Source organism: Neopelma chrysocephalum, unplaced genomic scaffold (assembly GCF_003984885.1).
Source record: "Neopelma chrysocephalum unplaced genomic scaffold, ASM398488v2 Primary Assembly neopelma1_97027, whole genome shotgun sequence".
Taxonomy (NCBI): domain Eukaryota; kingdom Metazoa; phylum Chordata; class Aves; order Passeriformes; family Pipridae; genus Neopelma; species Neopelma chrysocephalum.
This window is the reverse complement of record NW_020925669.1, coordinates 3,078,000-3,092,907: the sequence shown is the minus strand read 5'-3', so window position 1 is coordinate 3,092,907 and position 14,908 is coordinate 3,078,000. Positions and strand designations below refer to the sequence as shown.

General features: G+C 39.4%; 1 protein-coding gene across 4 annotated transcripts in view; it reads left to right on the top strand.

Moving 5' to 3' along the window:
• The window catches only part of KIAA1328 (KIAA1328 ortholog), a 171,144-nt gene that overhangs the window by 46,958 nt on the left and 109,278 nt on the right, over positions 1-14,908 (top strand). The window lies entirely within an intron of this gene.

The following is a 14,908-nucleotide window of genomic DNA, read 5'->3' as shown; positions in this document are numbered from 1 at the left end:
GCTCAAATTGAACTGACAGGAGATTGGAGCTAGATAGTTTTAGGGTCTTCTCCTAAATCAAACCAATCTATGAATCTATGACTGAGCTGAGAATGTGCAATCTGTTACTGCAAGAAAGAGCAGATTTTTGGGGCATCCGAGGAAGGATCATGTTTGTGGAGGAGGGTGGAGGAGAGTTCATCATCTTTGTTGCTCTGTGGAAATATCTGGAAAAGGCTCTTCATTTTTATATCCCCAAAGTTCACATTTGTGGTGAACAAACAGATACAATGAAAGGCAGAGGAAAAGGGTAGAGAGGAGATGGACTCACAAAAATAATAGGATGAGTAGGCGTTTTTATCCTGTCAGGATAGCAATTACAGCTCTGTGGGCTGTTGTTGGTTTGCAATTTACTGTATGCATTCAGGGAGAAGAGAATTTCTGATCTTTATAATTTAGAATCATGATGGTGATTAGCCACAGAAGAAATCAATACGTTTCATGTTCAAATTGAGTTTACCAACTTGATTATTACACCCCCTACTTGAGATTTATTTTGAAAGCCGATTGGAATATTCTGCTGGAGCACTGCTTGCTGCTTATTGTAGTCACGTGAGCTATACTGAACATGGTGCACTGGAGATCTGAGCTACTGCTTTGTTTCATCCAAACCTTAATTCAAAGTGCTCTTGTTTTACTTCTTCAGCCTTATACTGTTTGGTTCAAATGTGACTTGCTTGGAACTGTCTTTATGCTTTTGTGTTAGTCCATGTGTATTTACAGTGCTTTATAAGTATGTTTGCCATCTGAATGTCTTGCAAATCAAGATCATTAAAAAGGGCAACTTAATAGATGAGCTTGTAGGGTAAGCATTAATGAGGAGGGTAAGCTGATGTTAATGCCTGTGCAGAAAATCTTTGAAAGCAGGTACAGGTTCTCTTTGAAGTCCAAAGAACAATGGGAGTAAAGGCTGAAAACACTGTGGGTAGCAAGGTGGAGAAGTAAAGCACTGAAGTGATAGGAAGAGGTGGAGAAGCCACGAAATGACAGCTGAGTCAGAGACATGATCAAGGCTGAGCGTTAGCTTAAACTAAAATAATGGGTTCCTATAAATGACTGAATTCAGGACAGGTTTGGGGAATCTCATTCAGAGAAGATACAAACTTCAGCAGTTGTTTTATGATCATGATGAGGAAAGAGATAAGGTGGAGAGTTTACTGCAAAGATCACATTCAAGTGTAAATTATTTGGAGCAAGTACGATCATTCCACTCTGTGTCTGAATTTCTAAGGCAGTAGGTACTTAGGCAGAGTGATACAGGCAATGAACAGTGATAAAAGTTTACTTGAGTCTGACTTTCTAGTAAAAGTGTGGATGGGATGGTAGAAATCTGAGTTTAGTGATTGTGACAAAAAAAAAAAAATGGTGAAAACAGTTGCATCAAACAGGCAAACCCTGTGGAGTAAAATGCTCAATAACAAGACCATAGTGGTACGAGGTCCCCAAGAGTTACAGAAATGGGAGAACAATTGCATGTCTTATGGTTCCAATTAAAAATTTACAAATTGAAGAGAACATTACAGATTTAAAACAATGGAAAACACAGCAAGCAGAATGTGTTACGGAGACCTGCTGAGGGAGAAGTGATTTGATTTTGATTGTCCTCCTGACTTGTGACATTTTTGGAAACAAAGAGGCACCAGAATGAGGATACAGGGATTGTGTGCTGTATTTAAGGATGCAGCAAGTTCATAAGGAAAAGTGTTCTGTTTCACCTAACCAAAGGAAGGGTTTTAGTGACCAAGGTCAGCCTGTTGGAAGAATTAGAAGAAGAAATATCTAAGTCAGCTCGATGATACTTGCTAGTTACAGGAAATATAAATCTGAATTAGAAAAGCCTGTATTGCAGCAGTGTGGCCTTTCATAGCTGCAGTATTTAAATTACTTAGAAAAATCTGCATGTGCTTGACAAAGTCATTCTCTATACAGTTAAAGAAATAAGCCTGACACAAGTCACCTTATTTGTATTTTTTGAAGCTGAAGCAAAATCACAGTCTCAATTTTATTTATTTGTTTGTTTATTTATTTATTTAAAGTACTTGATGCCTGCCAGGCCCTTTCACTTAAAATTGCAGTGCAGAATGGATGGAATTTAAAAATGGATAGTTGCTTGGAGCTGAGCTTCGAAGAGGATTTTGTGGCTTCAAAGCTTTGTCATTCCTGACGATCTTTGTGCCTGTAGAACTGACTGCATTAGTAATTTTTTTTATTTCATACTTCAGCTATCGTATAGTTCTTACCACTTCTTTGTTTTAAAATGTTATATTCTTTGTTGGCCAACAGAATTTTGAAGCAATTATCCTATAACTCTGTTGTATTTGACATGAAAAGGTGGTGTGCAGAAAGTGGGAAGTTGGAGCTATGCATCATCTGGACAATAAGCCTGGCATGCTGCTTTGCTGTCTGTCAACAAAGCCCTTGTTTCTTATCGAGCCTGTAGTACATTTTCCTAAAATGTTAACATGCTGTGGATTTTGTGGACTTTTGTTTCTCATTTCCATGGCAGTAAGCGTATGGATGCTGTGAATCCGGGAGGGCTGCGTGCCTGGGTTGTGGAATCAAGAGGAATGCTCCAACTTTCAGAAATGCCTTTGAGTGGGGTGGGGGATCCTACTGGTGCCTGAGGAGATGTGGTGAGGAGCAAGTACATTATTCAGGTTAGGAGCACGAGGGCATGTGGTGGGAAAGGACACTGATGTGGCTGTTAAATGCCTTTGGGAGGCTGGTGAAATAATGTCCAGTTGAGCATGGTGTGGCTGAATAATGTCTCTGAACCTGCTCTAAAGCTACGACTCTTCCAAAGAGGATCTGGGCTATGGGGCTTACTGGGAGATAGAATGGCAATGTCTAACCTTCCTTACAGGTAGGTTGAGAGTTGCTGTTCTTACATTTACGGATTAAAGGCTGGAATCTGGGTCCTCACTTCTCTTCAGTGTGATTTTGAAGTGGTGTTCTGATGTACACAATTCTCTGTCCTTACCGTATAATTCTTCTTGGGTTCTCTCTGTCCTGTCCCCAAAGCAGTGTCTATTTCCCCTGATTACTTTACTCAGAAGAATTTGTTTAAGATAAGAAGCTTCTGTTAATTCATAGGTCTTATCTCGTTAAGTTCCATGTGACTCTGTTGTGTGCTTGTCTATGTTCCCTTTAAATAGGTAGAAATTATACATAAATTCCTTGGTATGTATTCGGATAAGTTTCTCTTCGTCCAGCAGAATTGCCGGTGACTTTGAGCCATTTTTATTAATTGATCTTGAAGCAGCCTCAGTGGATTTAGCTTGAATTAATTTTAAAATTGCCCTTTACTCCCTAGAAATCAAATGCACAATGTTCAATTCTGTTGAATATGTCTAGGCTTGGGTTTGTGTGTGGTTTTTGTTTTAGTGTTTTGGTTTGGTTTTGTTTGTTTGTTTTTTTGTTTGGGTGGGTGTTTTGTTGTTTTTTTTTTTTTTTCTCAGTAGAAACGGTTTATTTAAAACATTCTATTTGTAAGGATTTTGTAAAGCCATAAATACGAATTGAAGAGGAACCAGAGCATTTTTTTTCTACTTTTTTGTTTTCTTTTTTTTTTCTTCTTTTTTTTTTTTTCCTTCCCCCAAAATGATGATGCACGAGATGGTAGCTGTGGAAGGAAACAGTCTGGGTGACGTTCCTGAATCCCGTTTTCCAGAGCTGGAGCTGCGTCGCCTCCCTGTGTGGCCACCAGGTGGCAGCATTGGCCAGCGAGTGCAGTGTCCAGGTACCCAGAGACCAAACGATGGCTTTGGGGTTTCTTTTGTTCTCCTCCTTCCTCTCTTTTTCTTTCATTTCTTCATTATACGCAGTAACCAGGAGCTCCGCATTTTGACAAACTGCAGGTTTCATCCGTGTCCTGTAACGTTAATTTGTGAAAGGGGCTGTGTTTGGTCGCGGTGCAACGTACTGAGAAATCTTTCTGTGGAGGGAAAACAAAATTTCCTTGCAGGAGGGTGCGTGGTGAGGGGAGACACTGCTTTTTCACTTGACTCAGGAAGGTTCGTTCTTATCCCAAACCACATATATCTCTCCTTCCTCTACCTACTTACAATACAAAATGTCATGTGGAAAAAAAAATTAGTTATAATGTAGCGGCAAAACTGTTGCCTGGAGAGTGTGCCTGCTGAGAGCCAGGCGCAATTTGGAAACAGTAATAAGTTTCCCTTGATAGGATTATTTTCACTCTGCTTTAAGGGGGAGAGAGGATGGAGAAGTGTTTGTTCCTAATGGGAATGCCCTTGAAAGAACAAGTAGACGCAATCAAGGGAAAAATATACATATTGTGCAGTTAAGATTGCAGTTCTTCTACAGACTAGAATAGATTCTAGTTAAATTAGAAAAGAGGTGGATTATGTGCCTAAGTTCAGTGCAGCAGTACCAGCCCTGCAGCAAATGTCAGCATCTCAGCTCTGATGAGCGGTGTGTGGTTTTTGTGGCATGAGATTATTTTAGGGTGATTACTCAATGGCTTTATTTATGTAGCAGGAAATGTAAGACACTTGTACCAAATGCATGCTATCCTTAATGTCCTCAATACCAAGAAGGTGTTAAGCACCCCCCTTTTTTTTTATTCTTAAGTTTTTCTGTTTTTTTCTCCAGTCTTGCCTCTTGTACGTAAGAACCCATCAGTTTTTTGGGGGATGAAAATAAAGAATCATTACCCACACTGGATATTCTGCTCTGGGTGTTAAAAGTCATCCTTTGTTTTTCCTGCCTCCTTTGACAATATCCCAACCCTCCTGCCTTAAGGAAGCAGAATAAAAAAACTATTGTCTTTGTAGTAGTCTGTAACTAAGTTGGCTGCAAAGTATGAGAAATTCTTTTGATTTCCTAAGTTGTACAGTTATAATTATGGGTGGGCGTTTTTTTGCATGTATAGGGTAGTTGGTGTAGTTGTTTTTGTCCTTTGGAAATATATCGGGACCAAAGTGATAGGCTTGGAAAATGGTTTAAAAGCACTGAAATATCAACTTTGCCCTTCAAAAAGGGCCCATGTAGACTTGAAGAGGGATAAAAAGGGCCCATGTAGACTTGAAGAGTGATAACTGCAGGTGGGAATGGTCCTTCTCAAAGCCACTGAAAAAAAACAAAAAAAGCAGAGATAAACAAAGTGATCCTTATGTGTATGTTACTTGTTCGTTTGTTCACTTGTTCAGAGTAAAGTCCCAACCCTGTAGCTTTGGCACTGTCAGCATTGCACTGGGCCTTGTGGTAATGACTGCTATAACATTTATCTTTGCTTTTTTTGTGGCTTAGTTTATACCTTCTTTACTTTAAATAATTCCTGATGAGAGAATCCTTGGTAAATCAGGACTGTGTATTCCAAGTTGCCTATTGCATTAGTGCGAGTCTGATGTATAATTCAAGAAAATCAGTAATAAAAGATTTAAGCCTTTGTCAGTGAGCTGTAACGACTTTAGCCAAATTTCTAACTAGTTCACCCAATGATGTGCTGATCTGTCTTGTACCTTCCTACAATATGTGAAAGGTTTTTCCCATGAAAAATAAAGTAAGAGGGATCTCTTCCCTGAGCTTTGAGGAAGGTGGCAGCAGTACAAGTGGAATCTGAAGGAGGTTGTACAGGTTATAGTCCAAAAGAAAGGCTAGATGTGGTTGTCAGACTACTCTGAATTTCTGACATGAGGCACTAGGTGGCCATATACGATCCATTTTAGTCTTGATTAGGTTGATGTACATAAATCTGCTTCTGCTTTGGATACTGTTACAGAAGCGCCAGCCTCTATACATTTCCTCTGCTGTGGTAGTGTGGAGTTTCCTGTACCATTCCTGCCACACACCAGACTGGGATGTGCTGTAAACACCTAATTCTGATCACTCCTCCTTTGGGAGTGGGGTTCAGCGATTTGCCCTGAAGAGCATTTATTCTGTTTCTGCAATGCATTTTCTTTTAATTGTAGTTTGCCCAACTCTTACTTGTTAGATGTGACTGTTTTTAGGGTTCTGTGACTGCCTGTCTATATTTCTGAAGGATTTTTAGCTTTTGTGCATTAAAAACAGTGTGAGAGCATATTATCTAATATCAGAGTAAGGCTGACCAACTTAGTGCGGGCTAAATTGAATATTGCTGGCATATAATGGACTTGAAGAATGGGACTTTTTTTTTTTTCCTTGGCATTTTCTTTCAATTTCAATACAAGCTACAAGAAACAAAGAATAATTTGTAAAAGCTTTTTTCAGCTAGGGTCAATTTTTGGTCAGTCAGGATGTTATTTTATGGGTTTTGTTCCGTATTTATGGGTCTGTTGTTTGTGAATCTGTTATCTTGACTCTTGCTAGGAAAGAAAATATTATTACTAGTTCTAGACTCTTGCTAGGAGAGAAAAGATTTCTAGTTTTGTGTTTGGGCTCAGAGTCTTCAACAAACATGTTCATCTTTTTTCAAGGGTGGGGGATTTATGAAGAACTGTGAGGATAATGACATAGTTTAGCTTAAAAAATGTTTGTCGTTTAAATGAGAACATATAAATCCGTTGGATTTGAATGTAATTTGATGAATTTGGCATCTGGGTTGCATGTTACATGAGAAAAGCTGCAAGGACAGACATACCATTGACATCAGACAAGCTGGGTGAACATATTAAAAAAAGCCTAAAACCCCAAATACTAACACTTTCCCAGTGCAGCAGTATACAGACTCACCAGTGTCAATGAATATTGTTCTGCTAGTATATTTCTTATTTCATGCTTCATTTTCTCTTCTCCCAGAGCTAGAAGTGTCATAAAGTGTTTTGCATTATAAGTACTAGGGATATTGTGTAGAGACAGTATTTGCCATGTTCTAAGAAACAGAAGGTGCACAGTGAAATCTAAGAAATTGAATAGACAGTTCCACCTCTACCATTTTCCAAAAGAAATTGGTAAGAAGTAAACATGTGGGCACTGGGAAGAAACTCTGTTTGTATGTTGATGACTTTTTTTTTTTGTTTCTTTTTTCCCCACAGACCAGAACTGATAGATGCATTTGCTATAGCCAGGTCTATCCATAGGCTTTGCATATTATTGTTCACAGCAGTTAATGATATTTAGGCCCAGCATAGCTATCAAGAGGCAGGGAAAGGAGAAAATGCAGTGAAATAGTGGCTCAGCTTCTCTCAAATGGGCTTTAATTGAGCTTTTTGTGATGAGAAGCTAATGCTATCTGTTTCCTAGAGATGACTAATTCTGTGTTCCAGTTGTTAACTGAAGAGATAGGACTGTAGTTAGAGACAGCTTGTACCAAAATACGGTAGCAGGCATTTGGTTGTTGATTAAAGGTTTTAAATACATGAGGTTATGCTGGAGGGGGAGGAAGAAAAACACCTATTTTTGTTACAGGTTGTACACTTAGGAGTAACAAATAGGAACACTATGGCTGGAGCTAGACAAATATTTTTAACAGGGCTGTTTCCTGCTTTAGTTCTTGGAACAGGAAGTAAACATCTGTATCAGAGAGGATTTGCTATTACCACTGATAATTGCAATGATTCTCTTCTATGAAAGCTACTTAACTCCAACAGCATATTTAACTACATATTTTAACATATTTGTATGGCGTGCATACAAATAAGGTCTATTTTCAGTAGTATTCTATACCTCATTTCTGCATTGATCAGCTGTAATATATTCCAAGTACTTCTGTATATCATTGAAATGAAAGATTTTACTGCATCTTAAGAATGAACATTTATGCTTCCAGCTTCTTACATTTTTTTGCCAAGGTTTCTTCGATCTGGATATGGTGAAGTGGAGAAAAAGGATAGTCCCAGAGACCAATGGTGGTCAAAATACCAGCATCTGAAAATGTTGTCTCAGGTTGGTAAGCTTATTCAAGCAGAACAAATGAGAACCAAAAATGCAGCTCCCATCGATAAGTCTACACTTCATGTCTCGCTGAAGCAGGGAACATAAATAGATCTCCTTTGTCTGATTAGTTTTATCTGGAAAAAGTGAGCCTTTCCTGCTGCTGAGTTAGAGGTATGTGCCTTAGCAGTGACAAAGGAAATGTGAAGAAGTTGGACATTTAAAAAGGGTCGTGATGTTTTTTTGTGAATACCTTGTGCTTAGAGCTGGAGAATTTCTCTTCTCTCAAGAGTAGGAAGTGGCATATTGTGGCAATAGTGCTCAATTTCTTCTTGAACTACAAGCTGAAAAATATTTAGCTCCTAGAACAGCATTTAAACTTTAGTGTGGGTTTCTTTACCCCTCCATTTTACAACCTTGGCAACTCTGGCAGACTGATAGGCTCAGAACAGTCACACAAGAGTGAATCTCTCTCAGTGTAGTGTAAATGGAAGTGACTCTGTTAGTGAAAAAGCAAAACACAAGAAAATCTTTGTATCACTTCCTGCATGGTTGAGTCTGTAGTGAGCTTCAAAGGTCTTGCGTTGAGGAAAGTGATGACATGAAGAAAGTGCTCTGTGTGGAAGATCACACAGAGATCAAGAGAATTGGAAACGAAGTCAGCAAAGTAATATTTCTAAAGAAAGCCTTGTATAAGAGATAAAACAGAAGATAAGTTGGAAACTATGTCTAGTATTAAAGGTCTTAGGAACAGAAGGCATGAAGGTGAGAGCTCAAGGAGGAACCAAAAAGGAATGGTTAAGACCATAAATATGTGATCATGACTGTAGCAGGATATGAAGTGGAAGAGAAGCTGGATTTCGTAGGACTGAGTGAGGAGTGTATCGTGCATTTCTGTGTAAGGTACTGGGCAGAGAAGCGTTACATCACTGACGAGATGAGACTACATCCAGCACTTACGAAATCCCAGGGCACATACTTACACTGGGGGCAGTTCTGCTATTACATTTGTCATTTCCCTTGGGAGTGTGTACACAGCCCCTTTGATTTGGTGCTGATTTCAGTAGAGGCTGCCTTTCTAAGTGGAACTTGGCATCATCAGGCCTGCTATAAGCATCAAGCCTCACTAATAGATCTATTTCCAGCTCTTCTAGTTGTGAAGAAGGTAGCTCTTCCTCTCTCAATCAGTATGCTGCTGAGTTGCATGGCCTATGGCTATGAAGACTGAAAAAATATTGAAGTCTGAACTTCAGCATTCATCTTTGAGAGGTGACTAAAACTCCTTGCCTCTGTCTGTCCATTTCAACCCCAGAACTTCCACTGAAAATAAAAACTTGTCCTAAACATAATTCAGTCTTATAATAAAACATGTCATGTGGTTAACCTTTAATACAATGTAGCATTTAAAGAATAGTTTGCATCTTTTGCTGGTAAATTACTACATAAATATTTAGATTAGGTGTGAATAGGAATGTGGCATTATTTATGGATCCATATTTCTCTGGCATTTCAGATGCATGGCTGTTTTGCTCCTTAATAAATGCAGACATTAAAAGAACAAGCACACGCACAAAGTGCTAATTTTAAAGCTTTGCAGCTCAGGGGAGAAAAATCTCCCCATGTTTTGTTAGAACTGCTTGTCGTCTTCTGTTGCACAGTAGAGAGAAGTCATTTAAAACACTTGAAGTTGCATTAAGCTCCTTTATTTCTGATACTTGTCATGGAATGACATGTCTCACCTGCTAGTGCAGATTGGTAGCAGAGCAACCTGTCAGATCTGAAGATGTTTTGGTGCTGTCTGTTCCTTCTCACTTCAGAGGCAGATGTGTTATGGTACAGTTACTGCTTTAATTTTTGTTCCTATCTTGCTTCAGTTCTTTCTCACCTTAATCCTTGGAAGAGGAAAGCAAGAATATATGAAATGTCTTACTCATGAAAACTGTCAAAGAGGAAAGTGCAGGTTCCTTTTCTTTCTGGTTTAGCTGCAGATCAGACTGTTAGGGAGGCAGACCACAAAGCTACATCACCAATACACAGAGTACAACAGTTCAGAAAATGGTCCTGACATAACAGCATTGCAGGCTGTTGTGGAAGCACTCTGAGGTCTCATACACATAGCTTTCCTCATTTCTGCTGCACAGATTCCTGTGAAGTCCTGTAAATCACTTACCTTGTCTGTATCTCACCTTCTCCTATATTAGATATGACCTTCCTTGTAGAGTGAACATACAAGGATGATGAGAGTAAGTCTGTTGATACCTGTAAGCTCTTGAGATACTGCAGTGATGAAGCTTTCTGGCTATTAGCACAGGAGTAAGTTTTCATTTGAGATAGAAAAGGTATGGGTGTTTCCTTATCTGTTTAAATTAAGGAGAGGTACTGAGCAGCTCTGTCACACTTTTGGCTTCTAAATTAATCCTACACTTCAGAAATTAATTCTTTGGGGACTGTCACTCCTCCATAGTCTCCATGATGTTTATCAATGAGAATATCTGATTGAATTTTCAGTGCTTTTCTGTCTTGGACTTGGCAGAAGTCCAGAAGAAGACTTAGGACCTGTAGGATCTTGTCATTCTGGTTCACTGAACCATTCACTTAACAGTTTCTCGCCTTTTGTTTTGTACTTCTGTGAGGAAAGTAGCTCTCTAGATTTATTTATTTATTTTTATTATTGTTCTTTTTCTGAAAGTCAGTCACTTCTAGTGGAGGGTCCTTGCAAGGTGTTCACATACACTGATTTTCTTTTCCTACTTGTCAGCAGGACATAGGCATTCCAACGTAGCTTGGTGTGCAGGATGCTGATCACCTGTTCATCTGGAAAATACCCCTGATTTCTCCGATTTTTCTAGGCCCCCATTGTCTGAAAGCTTCTAATGTTCTGTATTTCCCCCCCATTTCCTTGTATTGTCTTTGGTTTGATGGCTCAGAAATTTGTGGTGACCACGGGAATGTATTTTACAAGAAGGCCTGTTCAGTTCCTGAGTTGACTGAGCTCCTCTAAGCACCCGTGGCGATCCCTGCATTATTGGCAGTGGCTGTATGCATGGAGTCATCTCACTGTGATTCTGACTGCATTGCAATAAGTAAAGAATTTGCCAAAGAACTATTTGCTTACTCAAATATTAATCCTGTGAGAGGAGGATATCTGAAAGTATCATTTTCTTGCTGCCAGTAACTGTCTCTATGCAAACTCTTTTCAGCTATTTTTTCTTCTGATGAGCAGTTTTGAGTTTGGATTTAGGAATTCCTGTCTTCAGGAGTAACAGCCCTCCAGCACTGATATCCTCAAGGCTAACACTTAGCAGTGTTTCTCAAAGATGAATGGAGAACTATAATGGGGGAAAAAAATTCATGGCTATACAGAAGAGATTCTCTCTCCTCCCTACCAATACATTAGACCTACTTGGTTCATACACATCCAGCTGGATATCTGGGTATGCTCCATGTAGGAAGCCAAGAAGACCTCCAGAATGTCATCTATTCTTTGGTGGTAATAAATGTGAGGATGTAGGAATGAGTGTTTTGTCTTGCAGGAAGTAGCAACTTCCAGAGCCTCATGATTGTTTTTACCTGAAGGCATGTAAAATTCCAAACAGGCAAAATTAAATGAGAATGGGTCAGTGTCACTCTGACCTGCCCTGGCAAGACGCATTTTCTGATACAAAATTAATCAGCCAGAGTAAACACCTTTATTTCCAAGAACAGTAGAAAAAAATCTGAGGAGCTGTACATTTGGCTCCTAGAAATTAAGTCTTTGCTATCAGTACTTCTTCCCAGTAGAATCACCAGGTCATTAATTTTCTTTCTCTTTGATAAATATTAACCATTTGATTTGAAAACAGTTTTGTTACCATGAGGTAGCTTTAGAAAGTAAAGTGTGAGGGAAAGGAAATTTTATAAAATTGCTTTCTAACAATGTACAAGTGGTAGGAATTCTCTTCAGATGGTTGGGGAAGAGGTGTCTTCATTATACTTAGCATGTTTTAATATATTTTACTTTAATTAGGTGTAGTGTGATGAGAACATAAAACATCTGTACTGTGTCAAAGGCCAGGATTATAATACTGGCAGTGGTCACAAGAATGTGGCGAAGCTTAAGGGCAGGATGAGCAAATAGTAATATTTGCCCCACAAAGTCTCACAATGTCTAGAAACCTGTAATTAAACACTGCAGTCAGAATGTTTCTCTGTGTTTGATAACACTGGGTGGATTTTGTTGTTGTCTTTTTAGGACTTTGTTTAGGTGTGTCTGTATAAACTTTAAACATTTGCAGCCTCTGGTGGGGAGCAGTTCCTCCACTTAGGGGAGTTCAGAAGAGCTCGTAAATACCTGAATCTGTTCAGTTCCTGAATAAATGCATATTCTCTGTCCTGAAATGCTTGCAAGCTCATAACAGTTCTCCTGTGCAAGAATAATGGCCAACCTGGAGTCTACTATATGTAAATATATATTGTTTTTCTTCCCCTTCATACAGTACTAAGGTGCATTGTTCCGGTCTGTCCTGGTATACCCATGGACACAAGTGTATGTAATCTGGGAAAGTGTTGTACTGTTCATACCATACAGCTTCCTTTTCTTCACCAGTGATCCGGATCTGAAGATTTTGAAAATGCCTCAGAATTTGAGGAGCTGTGGGTCACTTGTCACTTCACCTAATTCTGTGTCTCAAATTTCCAGGGGGAAAGGATATCATTATTAATTAGGTTGGAAAGGTAGAAGTTTCCTGTCTTATAATATGTGAATGCTCTGGTTGTGAGGGAACTGAAGTCAAGAAACGATATCCAGAGTGTTGGCAAAACAGTTCCTTTTTTTTTTTTTAATTTCTCTCAGTTTTACGCTGCCCTGTTTACCTACCCGTGTCTTTAATTTTGAGCTGTGAGGTTTATTTTTGAGTACTGTTATTGCAAAAAGAGCCTACCACAGGAAGAGCAGCAGAACACACCCTGTTTCAGGCAATACTGTTTGAGACCTGAGTGCTGTAAATGATGTAGAAATGTGCATGTATTAATGAGGGGTATAATAGGTTTCAGTGAAAGTGGGAGATAAGATGTGTTAATCTTGTATATTAAATAGTCCTACAACAATGAACGTTATAATGAGGCTGTTATTAAATCTTTTCTTCACTGGCGTCAGTTCAGTGAAACCAGTGCTGCTCAGTTTGGCGTGTTTAAGATTTCACAAGAAAGGACCAACTTTCTGAGGCCTCTGTCGTTTTGAAATACTTAATTAGGCACGTGTACAGCATGTGCTGGAAAAGAAGATCTTTTCAACACCCATCATGGGATACTTTCCTTTTTTGGGGGTTTGGGAACACCTCCTTTAAAATTAATATTGATGTGCAGGTATGGAGTCTGATTTGACCTCAACTGCCTCTTAGAAAATGGAGCACTGCATTTCTCTCATCTACATTGTGCAAACAGATTGTGTTCTAACAAGGTTAGAAAGACTGTCAAAATAGCAATAGTTTTAAATGAAAAAAATAAAATTATCTAGAACAATCTGTGATTTTTACGTTCTGTGCTGTTCTAGCTATAGCTCTGAAGGAAGTTCTGTAAGAAGGGCAAGATTTCTTGGCTCAGTGGTATTCATTTTTTACTATTTTCATCCAGCAGCATTTACAGATTTTCATCTTGCCACTTGCACTCTTTGCCAGTAGTCAGATTAAGATCTGCATGCTCCTCTCTGATTATGTTCTAGTTTAAAAGGAGGAAATAAGGAAGTTTAATACTGAAGCCTGATTCTGCCTGTGGAAGATACAGAGAGGTAACCATGTTAGAAAGCAGCAGGGAAAAATTTCCCTTAGCAGCCAGGTTTCCTTTCCAGTAAGGATCCAAATGAGGATTTACTCATTCTGAGGGTGGTGGGAGCTTGGCTAAAGGAGAGACTGCTTTTTTCCATCAGCATTATTGCTGTTTGAGGGTGGTAAGGAAAAGGTTCAGAGAGACACATTGAATATATAAAATTAGGAGTGATGATTGATTGTTTCCTGCAAGGAAGCAGCAAGACAGACACCACTGTGTATTCTCAGGTGATCCCTATTCTGATAGTAACCAAGACCAGTTATAAAACAAGTTGATGTTTTGTGATCTTACATTCTCATTCCCTGCAAAGCAGACACCTTTTTGATTTACTATGCATGCTCTTTAATTGAGATGGAGATGCTGTAGCTCTGCTCTCAGTAAGTTCAGCTTTTACATTCCATTTCTCTTTTACGTCTTCGTCCCCTTTTCTCCACGCATTTGATTCCAAGTTCACATTTATCCTGTTAAATAACTTCTCTTACAGTGTCTAAACGTGAGAGGCTGAGCCTCCTTTCTCAGATACCTCAATTCCCACCTTATCTCTCCTCGGGCTTCTGCCAGGAGCTCCATTGTCAAATTAGATTAAAGAACATTTCTGTTTCAAAATGGAGTAGTTCTGAGACGACACGTGGCTTTGTGTAAAAGGTAAAAGTGTGAAAGTTGTGTTGTTTTTTTTTTTTTTTATTTCTCACAAAGGCCTGCAACTAAAACAAGCGTTTCCAGCGATGGGCATTTTAACGTAAAGCCTGTGCGGGTGGAGGGGAGTGCAATTTGAGGAAGAACAGGAACAGGGGGATTGCATGGCGGGTTTTCACGTTTCAAAGTGGTGGGTTATATCCCTTTTCTGTGACAAAATCAGCCTGGGGATGTGGCGGAGGGGCGGCAATACCCGGAGCGGGCACTGGGTGTCGGCACAGCCCCGCGTTTGCCGCCGCCGGGGACGGTCAGCGCCGCCGCCGGCTCTGCAGATGCACATATGGCACAGTATTATCGTTTTATGGTTACAATTATGAGCAATTTGATAGAAAATGAAAGCTAAATTATGCAGTGTTCCTTTTATTTGTTTAATTTTTGTGCTTCAAATATGTAAAAGGAAAAAATAGCGCTGTTTTTGTTTTTGTGTGTGTGTGTGTGTGCTAGGATGGTGAGAGGTGCAGTACCTTCCTTTTGGCTCAGTCTTCTCACGCAGCGCAGGTTGAGATTATTTTCTGTCGTACATGATGAAATGTGTGGAGTTGTTCTCAGGTACTGG